The sequence below is a fragment of the Panthera pardus genome, unplaced genomic scaffold (assembly GCF_024362965.1).
Source record: "Panthera pardus isolate Hobbes unplaced genomic scaffold, ASM2436296v1 HiC_scaffold_10, whole genome shotgun sequence".
Lineage (NCBI taxonomy): Eukaryota > Metazoa > Chordata > Mammalia > Carnivora > Felidae > Panthera > Panthera pardus.
This window is the reverse complement of record NW_026526655.1, coordinates 31,806,203-31,824,473: the sequence shown is the minus strand read 5'-3', so window position 1 is coordinate 31,824,473 and position 18,271 is coordinate 31,806,203.

The following is an 18,271-nucleotide window of genomic DNA, read 5'->3' as shown; positions in this document are numbered from 1 at the left end:
ATACTTTTCTAACACAGAATTAAGGGGATGCTTTTTTCCTATAAAATAGGGTTACTTTTCATTCTCAAGAATGGAAAAATACCAAAAAGATTTTTTTAAAAAAGAAAGGAGAATGAACACATGTTTCAGTTAAGTGAGACTATGAAGGTGATCTCTCTAAAGAGGAGAGCCTATTGAAATGAATCTATAGAAGACAAGCTACTCTGGAAGCATAACTGGGATGAATGTCTCTCCAGGTGGCCTATTTCCTTAAGATAAATATTCTTGATTTGGATAACTTGTCTTTACTTAGGTACCATGAGAATCCTTGTCTCTTATTTACCTCTGGGAAAACTCCTACATTAGATAACCACCTGGGAGAGCTTCTCCATAACTTCTAGTGCAGTCTGATTGAGAACTATGTGTTAGGAATGGTGAAACACAGCACTTTACATATATCCTCCCATCAAATTATCATAACAATTTAATGAGATTGATGCCAGCATGCTCGTTTTTCAGTTATGGAATGTAAGGGCAGGACTTTACAATACTTTATTAAACTCAGTGTTTGTAAGTGGTAGAACCAGGATTCGAATCAGGCTGGAGGCTCTGATTTAAGCCCCTTGCAGCAGCGTCCCCACAGCATTTAAGGGTGAGTATCCCCCAAAACCTGGATTATCCAACTTGGTGTGTCTATAGTCCGAAGATAGTATCACAGCAACCACTGACAACCACATTCAACTCTTCCTCATCCCTGCTCAAACACTTGTCTCTAGGCCTTGAAACACTTTCTTTTGTGAAAACTTGACAGTTTATATTCTCCCTTCAGCTACTGCCTGACAGACTTGGAAGTCCCACGTTCTTCTGTAAATATGATCGCTCTCGTTTTTGTGTATATGTATGTGTATGGGGACCTGCTCTTGCTGGTTATTGATTTGTGTTCCCCAATTCATGTGTTGAAGTCCTAACCCACAGCACCTCAAAACATGATCTTATTTGGAGAAAGGATCTTTACAGAGATAATCAAGTTAAAATGAGATGAGATGATCTTGTGTCCTTAAAAGCAGCAGGGATTTGGACACAAACATATGCCCAAGGAGAACACCACGTGAAAATGAAGGGAGAGATTGGGGTGATGTATCTACCAACCAAAGAAGGTCAAAGATTGCCAGAAAATTCCCAAAGCTAGCAGAGAAGTGTGAACAGATTTTCCTTCGCAGCTATCAGAAAGAACCAACTCTTAACGTCTTGATCTCAGACTTCTAGGCTCCAGAATTTTGAGACAATACATTTCTATTATTTAATCCCCCCAATTTGGGATACTTTGTTCTTGCAGCCCTAGCCAACTAATATACTGGCCCAACGTTGCCCTAGTAAACGTGCTGTAGACTAACAGCCCCTGGATTAATGAGAGGAGTCTCTGACTCTTCTAAGAGTTCTGTTGGCTACTCTTGCCTTTCTTCTCACCTTCTCCTTCTCTGTGCTGTACTTCTAGGCACAATGCACTCAAGACCTGGCACATCTGCTGCCTTGCCCAGTGCCCTCAGAGAATCTGTCAGTGCAGCTCTTGTCCTTTTTCCTCCAGAGAAAGTTAGGGTGGTGGGTGGTAGTGGGATATCCTAATCAGGAAATACCTGTGTACTCTTTGGAGTGCTTAAAAAATGTGGTGAGGAAAAAAATCATTGTTAACTTCAGTGGAACTGGAGCTTGGTCTTGAAACCTGATCAACTTTGCTGGGTTGCTGACCACCAACCCAATCTTAGTATGTTTCTTTCTCAGTCTGGCTTTGGTTCCGGTACCCTCCAATCCACATACTGTGTCCTGTTTCGTCTTTGATGGGCTCTTCTTGAGCTAATGTCTTGTAACCCAACTGCCTTTGATTTTCCCTCTACCTTAAGATTTGCCCCACCATTAAATCTAACTCCTGGATGGCAAAGAAAGATTGACATCAACATTACTAGGTAATATCTACTGAGTTTATGTTCTAAGCATTTTATATTATTTAAAATGCACATAACCCTACAGTCCCAGTTATTTCATATTTTTATATTACCCCATATTCATTTATTCAATCACTCAAATATTTATTGCATGCCTACTGTTTTAGGTATTGGGGGGACAGCAGTGATAAAACCAGATAAAGTTCCTATTCTCATGGAGATTACCATTTACTAAGGGGATATAGATAGTTAATAAACATGTATATATCAGAATGCTAGGAATTACAAGAAGAGAAGATAGGAGTACTGGGGGAAGGGGTGAAATTTTATAAAGGAGAATTTGGGGAAGCCTCTCTAATAAGGTGACATTTGAACATAATTTTGAAGGAAAGGAGAGAATTAGACTTATAAAGATCTAAAGAAAGTTCAAAGAAGAGGGAGCACCTTTCTTAGCTTTCTCTAGGAATTTCACTGTAGTCAGCACAGGTCAAGGTGGTCAGTGCTGGAGGAGAATGAGTAATGGAGAGAACGATAGGACTTGAGGTAAAGAAACAGGAGGGGATCACATGGTAAGGTCTTCTAGATCATGGTGAGGATTTTAGATTTTACTCTTAAATGGAAAATCATTGAAGCTGTTTGAGCAGAGGTATGACATTATGAGTTGGGCTTAAAAAGAATATTCTAGATGTTCTCAGAAGGGACTGTTAGGGCCCATGGGTGGAAAAGGTGAAACCATGCTGGAGGTTATTGTAATAGTCTAGGTAAGAGATAAACAAGGGTGGTAGCAATAGAGGGGTGGGAAATGGTCAGGATTTCCAAGCTTGAGCCAACAGGATTTTGCTGACATACTGATATAGGATATGAGAGAAATAGGAGTCAAGGATGACACCAAGCTGTTTTTGGTAGAAGGGAGTTTCCTTTCATTGAGTTGTGGGAAACTGTGGGAAGACCAGATTTGTGGGGGTGGAAATGAGTGTTTTTGGACATGTTAACTTTGACATGTAAATAGAGCTTTTGAGTGGGCAGCTGGAAATACAAATTTAGAATGGAGACAGAGAGGCTAAATCACTTACCTAAGATCACACAGCTATTAATGGGGGTGGTAGTGTTGGTAATGGTGACATTTGAAACTAGGTAATCTGGCTCCCATCTTGTTCTTAACTAACAAACCACATCCTAAATGAAAATCCCACACCTTTCTTTATGCAATACTTCTATGTTGAGGTGTATACTTATGAGCCGGCGTACATATTGAAGCTATAGGTCTCCTGTATATCTAATCCCATTCTTTCGGACCACTTGGTCTCAATGTTCTCATTTCTCGTTGCATATTTAATGAAGTCCATTTACCTTCTAATAATTGCTATATGCTGGAAAGGAAAATTGTTACAGAAAAATGACAACGCCTCCTTCTTGTACTCTTTAAATGGACTTTGGTTCCATTTAAAATATTTGCACTGAGTAGAATGAGGGAATAGAAACAAGACACCACTACATGCCTATTAGAATGGCCCAAATCCCAAACACTGACAATGCTAAATGCTGTGAAGGATATGGAGCTGCAGAAATTCTCATTCATTGTTGGTGGGAATGCAAAATGGTACAGCTACTTTGAAAGACAATTTGGTTGTTTCTTACAAGATTAAGCCTATTTTTACCATCCAATCCAGTGGTCACACTCATTGGTATTTATGCAATGGAAAACTTATGTCCACACAAAAATCTTTATATGGATGTTTACAGTGGCTTTATTCACATTTGCCGAAACTTAGAAGCAGTAACATGTCCGCGGTAGATAATTAGATAAATAAACCGTAGTATATCCAAGCAATGAAATATTATTCAGCAGTAATAAAACTGAAGAAACCGTTTCTTAGAAAGTTGTTGACTGACATTGACAACTTTCTTCTGGACTATCTTAAAATTTTTAAGGACAGCAAAGCACCTTGTTTTAGGAGAGGTCCTGAATGTTTGTTTTATATCACGCACCCATTGTACTTAAGAAAAATACTGTGTGGGAATGCAAGCTGGTGCAGCCACTCTGGAAAACAGTATGGGGGTTCCTCAAAAAATTTAAAATAGAACTACCCTACGACCCAGCAATTGCACTACTAGGTATTTATCCAAGGGATACAGGTGTGCTGTTTTGAAGGGACACATGCATCCCCATGTTTATAGCAGCACTAGCAACAATAGCCAAAGTATGGAAAGAGCCCAAGTGTCCATCGATGGATGAATGAAGAAGACGTGGTGTGTATACACACACACAATGGAGTATGACTCAGCAATCAAAAAGAATGAAATCTTGCCATTTGCAACTACGTGGATGGAACTGGAGGGGATTACGCTAAATGAAATTAGTCAGAGAAAGACAAATATGACTTCACTCATGAGGACTTTAAGAGACAAAACAGATGAACATAAGGGAAGGGAAACAAAACTATAAAAACAGGGAGGGGGACCAAACAGAAGAGACTCATAAATATGGAGAACTGAGGGTTACTGGAGGGGTTGTGGCAGGGGTGGGCTAAATGGCTAAGGGGCATTAAGGAATCTACTCCTGAAATCATTGTTGCACTATATGCTAATTAACCTGGATGTAAATTAAAAAAAAAAAAGAAAAATACTGTCAATAGTTGCTTGTGTATAACTATCCATACAGAAGATAAATATGCAGATAATGATTTCTTACATGTTCCTAGAGCCGTGATTGAAACTCAATTTCCCTGGAGCTATTTCACCACAGAATAGAATGCCAGAGGTAGTACAAGTTCTGCTAGCTAAACCAAGAGTTCTTCCAGCCCAGCATCCTCATATTATAGATGAGAGAACAGGGGAAAGGGTGGCAGGGCTGGAAAGGGCTATCTAGGCCCCCTAAGCCATAGCCCTGTTATGCTGTGGGGATTACAGGCTATCTTTTAACTAGAAGCTGGTCTGCTCATTATAAGGCCTTGTTCCGTTAATTCTGTGTTCCTTTACCAAGCTGAATGGCAGGTTTGGATATTATTACCACTTTCACGCTTCTGAAATCTTGCAGTTCTTACAAGCTGTGGCCTATTTCACTGCTGTTCTGAAGGGGTAAGAGGAACAATATTCTGAGTTGCTTCGTACACTTTCTCTGACCAGATTACGTGGATGTCCCCCCTACAGTGTCCCAGTCTGTGGAGTCTCAAACAGTGTGCTCTCTTGGTCCATCCAGTTCATTAGGTCTTAGGTATTCTGAGGCTCGGCTTCGTTTCAGTCCATCAAGAGTTTATGTTCTATGACAGAGTTTGAGATCGACTTCTTCCCTCTTTCACATTAAGTGTAAAAGTGCCAGTGGAAATGAAAGAGCTCATACATCTAAATGATTTAAATTAAGTAAAATAAAATTTTCCACTCTTTTGAATTAGGCCATTAAAACTATAGCTTAGTCTAAGTACAGTATTAATGAGCAATATCGCAAGGAGAGTATTAATTTTGCATTTCCTGACATGAAAATTTAAAACATGCAATTTTAGCTTTGCTTTAGGTAATATTTTGTATTCCCTTGACTTTTATTTGGGGACACCGGGAATTAGGGTAAAAAAAATGGGATAAGTTCAAAATTGGATGCACTGAGCCCTTATTTGGAGATAGGCTATTGTCTCATCTAGATGTAGACAATAAACCAGATGTAGGATCACGTGGCATGTCGTACCATCAAAGCATTAGTAGTTAAAGTGTAGATGAAACAGAACTTTTAGACCTGTTAAAAATGTCAAATATATTAAAGTTCACGGAAGATTGGTTTAATAAAGATGGGCAGGGGTACAAAGGTGGTAGTGACATCCTCAAAGCAAATGGGACCCCCTAGTGGTTAGGTGGAGAGCCTACTCCTATCCCATGGTTAGTGGGGTCCCAATATTGGCACAATCTGGCATCCTTGATTCTGCTTAAGTCACGTGTAAGGGGAGACTCTGGATCTGCACTCTGCAGAGCTCTAGAGAATCTTGGAGGCTGTGGAAAGACTGTCCTCACCAGAACAGGCGCCTTGAGAGGCCCCATGGTTTTCCTTTGGCTTTAGACACCAATGATCGCATTAAATCCGAGGTGTGGCACCCCAGAGGCCTTTCCAGCCATCCGGGGACCCCAGTCTAGCAACTGCTATCTTGAAGCAATGGTCATGTCCTTTAATCAGGCAATCCAATTAGCCACACACCAATTATGAAGTCGGTGTACCTAAAGCAATTTGTCCGCAGAAGTTTTAGAGCTCCCATAGGAATTGGCAATCAAGGAAAACCGTTCTCTTTCATTTTTTCAAAACAGAGTTGGACACAGGACAGAATAAGGCAAACGTTTTCAACTTTGAGTGTTGCTTAAGATACTCTAAAGTATCCACCTACATCTGCTTGAATAAGTTGTGAGTGAGAGAGGAACACAGAGGGTAAGATTGGTAGTTTAACTGCATGAGGTTTCCTAACAAGAGATGGGAAATATTGTATTTGATAAAATAGAGGAGGTCTTATTTCCATTGTTATCTAGTCTTGCAATGAAAGACTGCTTGTCATAGCCTGCAGCACTGTCAGTCACAAAGGAGCACCCCCTTCCACGTTTTCCTGATCTTCGCAGCACTCAGCTTCTCAGAGAGCAAAAAAAAAACAAAAAAAAACAGAACCCCCCCCCCCCCCAAAAAAAAAACTAGAAGCCTGCACGGCAGAGCACGGATGCTGATTTCTCTTAGTCCATACATTGTTATCATGTACAAATCACCTTGGATTCAAAAGACGTCTAAAGATTCTTCAATACTCCAACTTGGTCAGAGAGAAAATTCTACTGCCTCTCTTACGGGGTTTCCTTATGTGGTTTATATAATCTTAGAAGAGTTCTTAGAGTCAAATCCAAACTTCACTTAACAGATGAAGATTCCATGGCCGCTGAGGTAAAATGAGGTGTTTAAAATTATACAACTAGTTATTAAAAGACTAGGGATTAAGTTTCAGAGCGACTTACTCCATTGATTGAGCTTTATAATACTGCTGTGAGCCAAACTGGATAGGCAATTTGGTAAGGGTTGAGGCCACAACTTTCAGGATCTGTGTTTATAGACAGCTCTATAAAATATAAGGAAAGATTCTTCAAGGTCCCACACAAGATGGCATTATAGCCTCAGGGAGATCTTTGAACAGCCGGGAGAGAACAGCAGGTATAACTCGAATGGGTGCTTCGACACACGGGGAGCTGTCTGGCCAGGGAAAAGAGGGATGGAGTGTATATAGCTCTGGGAACTCTAAGCCGGTTCAACCTAGGGCTAGAAGTGTGTGAACCTTGGAGTAGCCATCCATCTTCTCATAGGATTGAGCCAGAAATAGTGACCAGGGACTGGCTATCTCAGAAGCTGCTCTGAGGCAAGCTGTGATTTGTATGGAATATCTACATCCTAAACACCCCAAAATAAAAAGATAAAAAATACACATCCTGCAATTATGTGGTACAGGATTTTATCAGCTTGACTAAGGTTCAGAACCAGGTTTCCCAAAATGCCCTTGCCCGTATGGTTCCAAGTTAGAGTTGATCAAAAGACAGACTTAGGTGATATTTGGAAAGCAGAAATCAAACAGAAGCTAATTCTCCTAGAAGGTCATCATGGTCAGACATTGACCATCAGATAAGAGGTGTCCTGTGGGCCCTAGTTCCTCCTCCTCAGCTCTGCATCGAGTTTGTCATCTGGTTCCTGGCAATACTGACAACAGTGGCCCCAGGTATGCCACCAGGAGGTTGAGACTGACTTATCCAGGGGACAGATACCCTGAGGCAATAGCTTCTCAGAAGTGGTAGTTTGGCCTTTTCCATGAGCTCTCGCATCATGTCCCATTCTGGTGGGTAGACAGACATGCTTCTCCCTCTTCCTCTCTGGTGCACATGTGGCTGGTGATGGAGGCTGTCCGTATATGGCGGGAAGGAGTATACGGAACTTTCTGTACTTTCAATTTTGCTGTGAGCCTAAAACAGATCTAAACATGAAGTCTGTATGGAGTGCCTGGGTGGCTTAGCTGGTTGAGCAGCCGACTTTTGATTTTGGCTCAGGTCATGAGATTGAGCCCATGTCAGGCTCTGCACTGACAGTGCGGAGGCTGCTTGAGATTCTCTCCCCCCCTCCCCCACTCCCCCACTGCATGTATACATATGCTCTCAAAGTAGACATAAAAATTAAAGTCGACATGTAAAAATTTAAAAAGTTTCTTATAGAGTTTGAAGTTATAAAATACAGAAGAAAGTAGAAGCCAGGCAAAGATGATCACTGAATATCTTGGGGTATTTCCATAAAGTCATTTTTCTGTTTGACACACTTTTTGTTTTTGGTGTTTTTTTTTTTTTTTTTGGTTTGTTTTGTTTTTTTTTTTTACTTTTTAAAAATTGGGGCACCTGCACATTCTCTTTTACATTCTTCCTTTTTCATTTAATACTGTTACACTTTTATCATTAAACATACTTTGAAACAGTGCTTGATCACATGACATGTGATTCACTTAAGAAATTCCCTGAACATTTAGGCTGTTTTCTTTCATCCTTCTATTATAATGTTAGAATAAACATCTTTTTCCATAAATATAGTGTGCCTTTTTGTCATATCCTTGGGATAAATCCTGGAAAATGGAATTTCTGAGAAAGGATGTGACATTTTAAAAACCCTGTATATGCAGTCTTCTACAAAGGATATGTTCAGCTGTATTTTTAATCAGCAGTGTATATAGAGCCTACTTCTGGCCAATTTATTTCTAAGATTGTTAGAGTTGGTGGGACACATTTACCTTATTGTCTCATGTTATTTTTCTCACTGGAAAAATAAAGCAAAAGTACTTCCCAGTAGTATTTGGAAATTATAGAATTATAGGCAGTATAATTGTAGAATAGTAATGGCCACTACTACTGTGACAATACTTTGATAAGCATTTATAAGTAGAGAATGTCATAGTAAGAAAATGGATCATAACTTTAGAGAGTGGAGTGGAGACAGTGAAGATTGGTCAGAAAAATCTGGAGTATCACTAGTGTTTTTGAGTTCACATTTCAGACAGCACAGATGTTATGCTAAGGAAGCCCTGTGGCTGTTTAGTCTTGGATATAATGTAATCCTTAGACATCTTAAGGGCTTTTGCATGGTTGAGAGATTGGAAGGGACTCTGGCTAGATCTTGCACATCTAGGACCTGTAGAGAAAGTGCACGGAGGTGGATCCATTCAAATTCAGTTGAGCCCTTTCTAGCAAGAAGAGCAATTCATGAATGGATCGGATTTCCTGTGTACCCCAGCGGTCCTCTTCAAGAAAGGCTTAAATATAGAGGACAGATGACTATTGGGGGCTCTGGTTGGCACGGAGATTAGTCTGGTTGGCCAAATGGGTCTATGGGCTATCTTAGCTAAAGAGAACTGGAACACTCGGAAGAAAAGCACAGCAGGTTCTTTAGGAAAATGAACTTTGACTCAAAGCAGGAGAAATCCTGAGACTAATAATATGAACTGCTAATAGACATGATGACAATAGCTAGCATTTGTTCTATCCTGATTACTTTTGAGACACTGTTCTAGATTTACTCTGAGCATGGTCTCATTTAATCCTCAAAAACAACACTTGGGATAGTGTGGTAAGTAGTAAGAAGAAGAATTATCCTCACTCCCAAAGAGGTCCATGTCTTAATCTCTGGAACCTGTGAATAGGTTAACTTACATGGCAAAATGAACTTTACAGGTATGACTGAGTTAAGGATATTACATGGGGAGATTAACATGGGTTGTTGGAGTGGACCCACATAACTGTAAGTGTCCTATAAATGAAATATGGGGGCAGGTGTGTCATTGTCAGAGAAGATGTGACAACAAAAGTAGAGGTCAGAGTGACATGTTTGCTGGTTTTTAAGATGGCAAGGCATCGGGCAGCCTCTAAAACCAGGGAAAGTAAGGAAATGGATTCTCCCCTCAAGTCTTCAGAAGAAATGCAGTCCTACAGACATTTTGACTTTAACTCAGGCCTTTTTCAGACTTCTGCTCTTGAGAACTGTAGAATAAGTTTATGTTGTTTTAAGCCACTAAGTTTGTGGTAATTTGTTATAACAGCAATAGGAATCCAATACAGGTGGTCACTATTCTCTTATTTTTCAGATGAAGAAATCGAGGCACAGGTAGGTAAAGGAAGCTTTCCCAGGACCTTATAAGTTAGTAAGTAGTAAAAATTGTCCAGCTCAAAGGCCGCTTGACAAAGCAAAAACCATTTCTATTTATGTCTTCCTTATGTGGAGCATTCTCAGGGCATCAGCAACAAAATCCTTATGAGAGCTCTTGAATTCACTTTATAGTCAGATAAAGAACATAAATTTAAGATTTTTGTATGGGTCAGACCCAGATTAATCAAGTCCAGCATTCTCTGTGGAATATACCACAAATCAACAAAGTTCCTCTTAATCCATTTAAGAGGAATCTCCAACTTATGGATTAAAAAAAAATTTATTCTTGCTATATAAAAGAGAGGTCTTTTGCTATAGTGAAATGTACCCCTTTTAAATTCAATCTGTGTCTCCTAGTACCCTAGTATTTAATGAACAAATCAAGGTTCAGTTTATCCACCATCATGTTCATAGACTGAAGGTCCTAATAACTAAGTCTTTCTTCATATAGTGTCCTCCCATTGCCAAATAAGTATGAGTGTCCTACTCTGAGCTACTTCTAGCTCTGCTTTTCAAAGACTTGGGGGGGGGAATGTAAAGCCAAGTGAAATGATAGCTTTCCTAAGTTATGCTGGAAGTCACTGGCAAAGCCAAGAACAAAGTCCAAAGCTTCTGATTCTTGGTTAATTTCCCAGCTCCCAGCCACAAGTGTTCTATTATAAACATGTTCTTTTGGTTTAATTTTTTGGCCATATGCTGCTAGAGGAATCCAAGTCAGAAATCCAAATGTCAATTACCTTGACATTCAACGGCAGAGCAACAAGTTCTGAAATGAACGGAAGTTCATCTGGGGAGAGTGTGGTAGAGTACCAAAGCATGAATAGGAAGGGAAGGTTTATGCTGGTAGAGAAAGCCAGTGTAATCACTTTACTGGCCAGCAAAAGTCAGAGAAGAGGGAAGACATTAAATATTTTTCTATTGTTCAGGGAAGTAGCTTAGGTACACAGTAACAGAGTCCACAGTCTTGGTGAAAAAAATGTATTTTTCACTTCCCTTAATGTCTTGGCACTGCTTTCTCTTTTCTACAGGATGAGGAAGTTGGATATCCTACAAATGAAGTGTTAAGTGAAGACGAGAAAGTACAGTGCTGTTGCTGACAGGGACATTAAAAAAAAAAAAAAATCAATATAATTTCTAAGTTTGAGTGCCCACTGTATGCCAGTTACCAAGCTAGGCTCTGGGGAAAGAGTGAAGAAAGCACAGATTTTGCCTATATTAGGTAAGCTCTTTTGGTCACAGGGGCTCAAAAACCCAACCCAAAGCGGCTTGAGCAAATACTCAGTTTAGCAGTTCACGTAATTTAACAGTTGAGGGCACTGGTTGACTAGTGTTCCAGCGATGTTACCAAGTCCCAGCTTCTCCTTTTCCATCTCTTAGCTCCACCTTCTAATATGTTGATTCTATTTTTAAGGAAGGAGCTTGTGATTGCAAGACGGCTGCCACTGATCCAGCACATCCCATTGGGGAAAGTGTGGAATTTCATGTTATCTCATTCGACCACGTATCTATTCCTGGGGAATGCAATGCTTTGATGGATGTATTCTGGTTACACCCAAACAACATGGGCTCTACAGGAGGAAGTGGTTCTTTAGAAGGAAATTGGAATACGGTTACCATAGGATAAATAGATAACAAACACACATTTTCATTCTACTCTTTGATGCACATGTATTCTAGTGGACATCAGTTACCTGTCATTTCCACTGCCCTCATAGGAAACCGTACAGCACACAAGAGAGCAAGAAGAAAGAAAGATTATGGTGATAAAGAGTTTAGAGATCCATCAGAAGGTTACTATCTGCTGATTGTGCTTCTACTTGGGGAAGTCTCCAAATGAGGATATTATAATTATTTTAGTCATCCCAGCAAAACATCACCCTCTCCACCAGGTTATTTCTAGTCCTTATTTGTATCACTGTCTCTGCCTGTTCTCCTCCACCTCCAATTTCTCAAGTATTTAAAAACATTCATACTTTGTACTTTCCCTCCACACTTCTACCTCTCCCTCCCCTCCACTTTCTAGTCCTACTGCATGCCTAAATTTCACAGAGCAGAATTTAACAAATTAGAGTGCATTGTTTGTTCTGTTTTAATTCTTGAGAACATTTTCGGAGACAGCCTGTACAAAAGACTTGATGTGCCTCAGAGCTGTAATGTATTATCAGGTGCAAAATGCTAATAGGAGTCTATGGAAAGAATTGTTAAAAGAAATAGTGAGCTTAAGTAGAAAAAAATAAAAAGCAAATTTTGTAGAGATGTGAAATGTGCTCCTAACAAGTGATTATGATTGGATACTGGGACAGCCCATTGTACAAAAGAAAAGAAGTATTTAAGATTTAACTGGGAGGCTAGAGTCAACATTACTTCCTATAATCAAAAACCCTGGAGAGCTACTTTAACTAGCCTTGTAGAAAGTGTTGGTGGCCTGAAAAACAATAGCAAGCACAAATGTGTGAAATGCATACACTGCTCACCTCAATGAGATATTCACTTCAAAGCAGACGAGGAGATCGGAAACATTATTAAACATGTCAGGGTATAGATTGGAACTCACTTTAAGGTTAACATAAACTTTTTTTTTTGACTGTCTTATTGTTGGGTGTGCTTTATAGGTCTTGGAAGCAAGTTTCAATGTGTGGCTCATTAGAAGGAATGGAATGTTGGGATTTACTGGATAATGCTTGAGAGAAATCTCTCCTGGGAAAATTCTGTGCTTTGCCCAGATAGTACTTTGATAAAAATAAAAATATTAACTTGTTCCAGCACCTTCCTTCATGACAATATTACCTTGATTTAAGTTGTGCGTATTTCTTTCCAGGAGCTCAAACTGAGTTTTATGTGAAACATTATTTCTGTTTATCATTGCAAGTTCCCTTTGAGGAAAGTAAGGGATAGGTATTACTATTCTTATTTTAAAGTTGGGGAAACAGAAGCTCAGAGAATGACCTAAATAAATGCCACTGCTTTCACATGCAGGTGATAGCTTAACGCAAATCCAAATGCCCTCATTAATCTTTTTGTAAAAAAAAAAAAAAAAAAAAAAAAAAAAAAAAAAAAAAAAAATTTTAACGTTTATTTTTGAGAGATAGAGACCGAGCACGAGTGGGGGGGGATGGGGGGGGAGGGAGAGAGAGAGAGAGAATGAATCTGAAACTGGTTCCAGGCTCTGAGCTGTCAGCCCAGAGCCCAATGTGGGGTTCGAACCTACAAACTGTGAGATAGATCATGACCTGAGCGGAAGTCAACGCTAAACCAACTGAACCACCCAGGCACCCCACCCTCCTTAACCTAAATGAAGCTAAACCAGCCTGGGTGGCAACCAGCTAGATGATCCTTCTTTTTAAAAAAATGTCCTCTAGGGGCACCTGGGTAGCTCAGCTGGTTGAGCGTCCGACTTGGGCTTAGGTCATGATCTATCGCACAGTTCTTGGGTTCAAGCCCCACATTGGGCTCTGGGCTGACAGCTCAGAGCCTGGAGGCTGTTTCAGATTCTATGTCTCTCTCTCTACCCCTCCCTCTCTCACGCTGTCTCGGTCTCAAAAACAAACATTAAAAAAAAAAATGCCCTTTAATTTCACAGAACTCAGAATCATCTCCCGCATTAGAGCCAGAAAGGAGAAATCTGTGCTATTACCTTCGCAGTTGGATATGCCGAGTTTGAGTCCAGTTTCCTAACCGTTCATTTAGGACTTTGGTCTGATTTGCAAGTTGGTTCCTCCTTTTTTTTCCCCTCCAGTGGGAGAATGTACCCTAGTTTGAACCCCAGCTCAGAACTCCAAACTCCCCTCCCCAATTTATGTTTCTTAAAGAAACATGGGACTCCTGAGAATCCACCTAAGAAAGAGCTAAGGGTTACTTCCTATCTGCTACACCTTTTCTCAACTCTCATGGAGCCTTGGTGTCCTGCTCTGTGATTAGAAACATTGAAAGTTTACCAGCCAAAAGTGAGAATAAGTTGAAAACCAGGATCTCAGAACTCTGTCCACATCCTGTATAGCCTGGCAGTCTTCGTATTTTCCCTCAATACAGCTGACTCAATAGTTGGCAATCAGAGGAGCTGATTCTTGTTAGGTCTTAAGCCACGACCAACAGAGCTGGGAAGTCAGGGATTCTCAACCTCATCTGCTCTTAAGAATCACCTGTGGAGCTTTAAAAACAAATCAAGGCCTGGGCCCTTCTTTCTAGGATTATAATTTGATTGGCCTGGGGGAGACCTTCGGCCTTAATTTTTTCCCAGTTATTTAAAGCAGTTTTAGGTTCACAGCAAAATTGAGGGGAAAGCACAAAGAATTCCCATATACCTCTGGCCCCTGCATACGCATAGCCTCCCCTTATAGCATATCCCCCACCAGACTGGTACATTTGTTACATCTGATGAAGCTACAATGCACATCATGATCCCCCAAATCCATAATTTACATTACGGTTCACTCTTGGTGTTGCACATTCTATGGGTTCGGACAAATGTATCATGACATGTATCCATCATTATAATATCAGACAGTTTCACTGCCTGAAAAATCCTCTGTGCTCCACGTAGGTATCCCTTCCCCAAACTCAACCCCTGGCAACCACGGACTTAGTGTGTTTTAGATGCTGTCGAATTGGGAGCCACCAATCTAGGTCCTGCATGTGAGATGTGCATCTGTGCCAGAACAGGCCCTTGTGCTCTGCAGTGCATGGGGCCAGAGTAAGCACCACTGGCCTGGTTCTATGCTAAGCACGGAGCACATTTTCTTATTGAATCCTCTCAATATCCCTCTGGGGTAATTACTATTACTATCCTCTTTTTACAGATGAGAAAGCTGAAGCACAGAGAGGTTGAGCAAGTCACCTAAGGTCACACCTCTAGGAAGTCCCACTGGGGCTCTTGAGCTCCAAAGTGGAGGCACATCAACCCCTGCCCTACAAACTATTTGTAGCCACAGAAGTTCTGTGCCTCTAAGCTGAGACTTGTGCTGTTAGTGCCCTCATCTCAGTGGTTGTAGACTCTTCAAATCCAGACAGGAACATTAGCTGTTCCCAGACATGAATCTGGTGCCTAGAAACTTGGGGAAACATTTTTATTTGCTACCACAGAAACAAAGCTATAGGTGCTTGTAGACTGCTTCCAAAGAGAAACAGAAAACAAGACTCATTTACATCCTACGTCCCCTTTCTCCAGTGTAGTATTTCACAATCCACTTCCTGTATCAGGAGTCTCCCACCACATGGTAAGGAGTGGGAACATCCACATGACCAAATTCAATCTCTAGGGCTTCATGTTAGATTATTTCCCCAAGTTTTAATGTTTCTCTGGCAAGTAGCACCTACCTAGGGCACTGAAAAGTTGGACACTGAAGAAAAAAAAAAAAAAAAAAAAAAGTTGGATCCCGAAAAGGATAGACCCTGGCACCAAGGATATCTTTGTTGTCCAATTTGATAGGGAAGTACAAGATGACAACAGGCCTGATGCAGAATAACAAAGGGTAAGAAATCTTAACCCAAGAGCTTTGAATCCATCTGCCTGCCAAACTACTGCCTGGTCAATGTCAGGTGACTGTATTCTGGGAAGGTGACGTAGGGGAAAGCCCTCAGGCCATGTGTATAAGGTACAGATTAAGCAATCTGATGTAGGTCCATCAAAATTTGTATTGGAAACTTAGAAACTTTAAATATGCATTAATGTTTACAGGGGTAAAGGGTAGCCTGATGCCAATAGATGGGAAAAAAAAAAAAAAAAAAGGGGGGTAAGGGAACTTTTTCTTATTTGGGAGAAGGGGATGGCCAGGGCACTAGGGCAGTTTATAAACTGATTGCATTTAAATTATATTATATATATTTTATGTAATACATATAATTACATATAATTCTATATATTATTTAACCTAGCACTATCTCCTTCTCCTGGAAATACTGACCCCAAATTTTTCTTCAGTAGCTAAGTTCTCTCTATTCCTAACCCCAGTCCCAAAACTTGGGATCCTAATATGCCTCATTTTCTACATCAGTAGAGTAGCTTTGTATCTAATAACCCTAACTCAGTGGGGCCCAAAAATTGATGTAATAAAAAATAGTTATCAAATGCACGGTGATCAACTGTCCTGGTTTGCTCAAGGCTTCCAGTTTTAGCACTGAAAATTCCACTTCCTGGGATACACGCCTCAGTTCCAGGCAAACCGGGAGGCGTTGTTGGTCACCCCATAATGTCAGCCTCCCTAATCTTATTATGCAGACTCCAGAGCAGAAGAGAAAACTTGCTGCAATTTATTCACAAATATTTGCAGTTCCCTTCTTTAGCCATTATTACAGATGCTCAATGAAACTTCCTCTGGTCCTGGAGGGATTTCCAGGGTTATGCCCTTCTGGCACATCTATGAATTAGGTGAGGAGAGAATGTTTCCTATAGCCAGTTTACAGTCCTGGCTAATTTTCAGGATAACTCACTCCCGCCTCCTGAGACATTTATATGACCATGTGATTCTCCTGAATGCATTTGTGTTACCCAAGGGTGTAGATATCTGTTAGCTCTTGGTGAATTTGAGTTCTCTCAGGCGGTTATGAAAAACCTTAGCTGCACTGCTATTACAAACAACTGCACTGGTATTTTATCTCTTCCTAATGTAATGCGGAAATTATTGTTGATATTTAATGACCAAGCCTTTCCTGAGGAAGAATGAAGAATGAGAAATTCCGCTTTCCTCCCCAGCATCCTGTCCCCCTTTCAAAATATGTAATTCCACAAAGGTAATTTTTTATCTCACTTCTGAGGGAAAGAGCATGATTATATTTAAGAATCAAAATGTAACTAGTTGAAATCTGAGGTTTTCTACTCAGGAAAAAAAAACTGATTGGCCAAGAAATTAAAGTCACATTTTAATAAAAATTCTTGTTTAAAAAAAAAAAATCAATACCATTAAAGGTAATTACCGAGCATATCTCATTTTCATGTAAATTCATTTACGGCTCATTTCCTGTCTTGTTTTTGTGCTAAGGTGTAATCGGTACTTCATACTCGCTCTTCTTGTGGGACCAGACTAAGGCAACACTTTTATGAAAGGCCATTATAACCGTCTACAACTTGATCCTCAGTGCTTGAGTTCCTCACGCGGAGTGTAGCTGAATGTTTAAAACAGATGTAGGAGTACTAAATGCAAAGTTAAGGGTAAGCCAGGGAGTAGGCGGATACAGCTGAATCAGTCGTTTATGTAAGAGTCATTGAGTACCTAGCAGGTACAGAGTTGCTGACCTCGTACTACACAAGATCACAGAGCTGCATAAGACAAAAATGAGTAAGACATTTCTTGGTCCCAAGAAGCGGAGACTAACCCGAGTCCATCCATGTTGATTTGCTGCAGGAATGGAAGTGATGTACTCCATAGGCTGTAGAATTAGAGCCAACGTTTTCTTTTGTTTGTTAAGTGATTTGTGTTTAGAGTCTTAGGTTACTATCAGGCAAATGTAAAAATTGAGTTCCTGGAAAGGTTTCTCTATCATGAAAATCCGTTTAGATTGGGTGCTAGTGTGGAGGACCTGGCAGATTTGGGGCACAGAGACGATGCTGGAACGCAACCTGACTCAGGCAATTAGTCCCACATTATTTGAGTACCCAATTTACTTTCACATTTTAAAGTTGTAAAATGCAAAATGATTTTTTTTCAGTTCCTAATTACAAGTAATAAAAGTTTAAGGGAATGTAAAGTTTAACTTGTCTGTTAATTGAGGGGAAAGAGCCATGCTAAATCAGTCAAGAACAGAATGGTCACCGAAGAAACACAGAAGAAACTGCCCAGGAGGATCCCATTTGCTATTTTAATTAGCATCTGTCAATTAGAAGCTAATGACAGGGGGAAGGAATCCTGATTAATGAAATCATCATCCCAAATTGAAGGGGAAGGTCAAAAAGAACATGATGTCTCATTCGACTTCGTCTTAAGGGTCTTATACACCTAAATTTCTGGAATCCTCTTTTAGGCCTCATGAGACTAGACTGTTAATATGACCACTCAATTAACTCTAGATATAATTAACTGCCTACATGGCCCTTCTTAGAACCAAAGCTCTCTGTCAGCAATATTAGTGCAGCCAGCTCACATGAGGTGGCTGTCGTGGTTTCCTCTCCTGCATACTGACTGAGGAGCTCAGGGAGGAGACATGACAAGTCGTCCCCAAGCCTGAATCTGAAGGACATGGC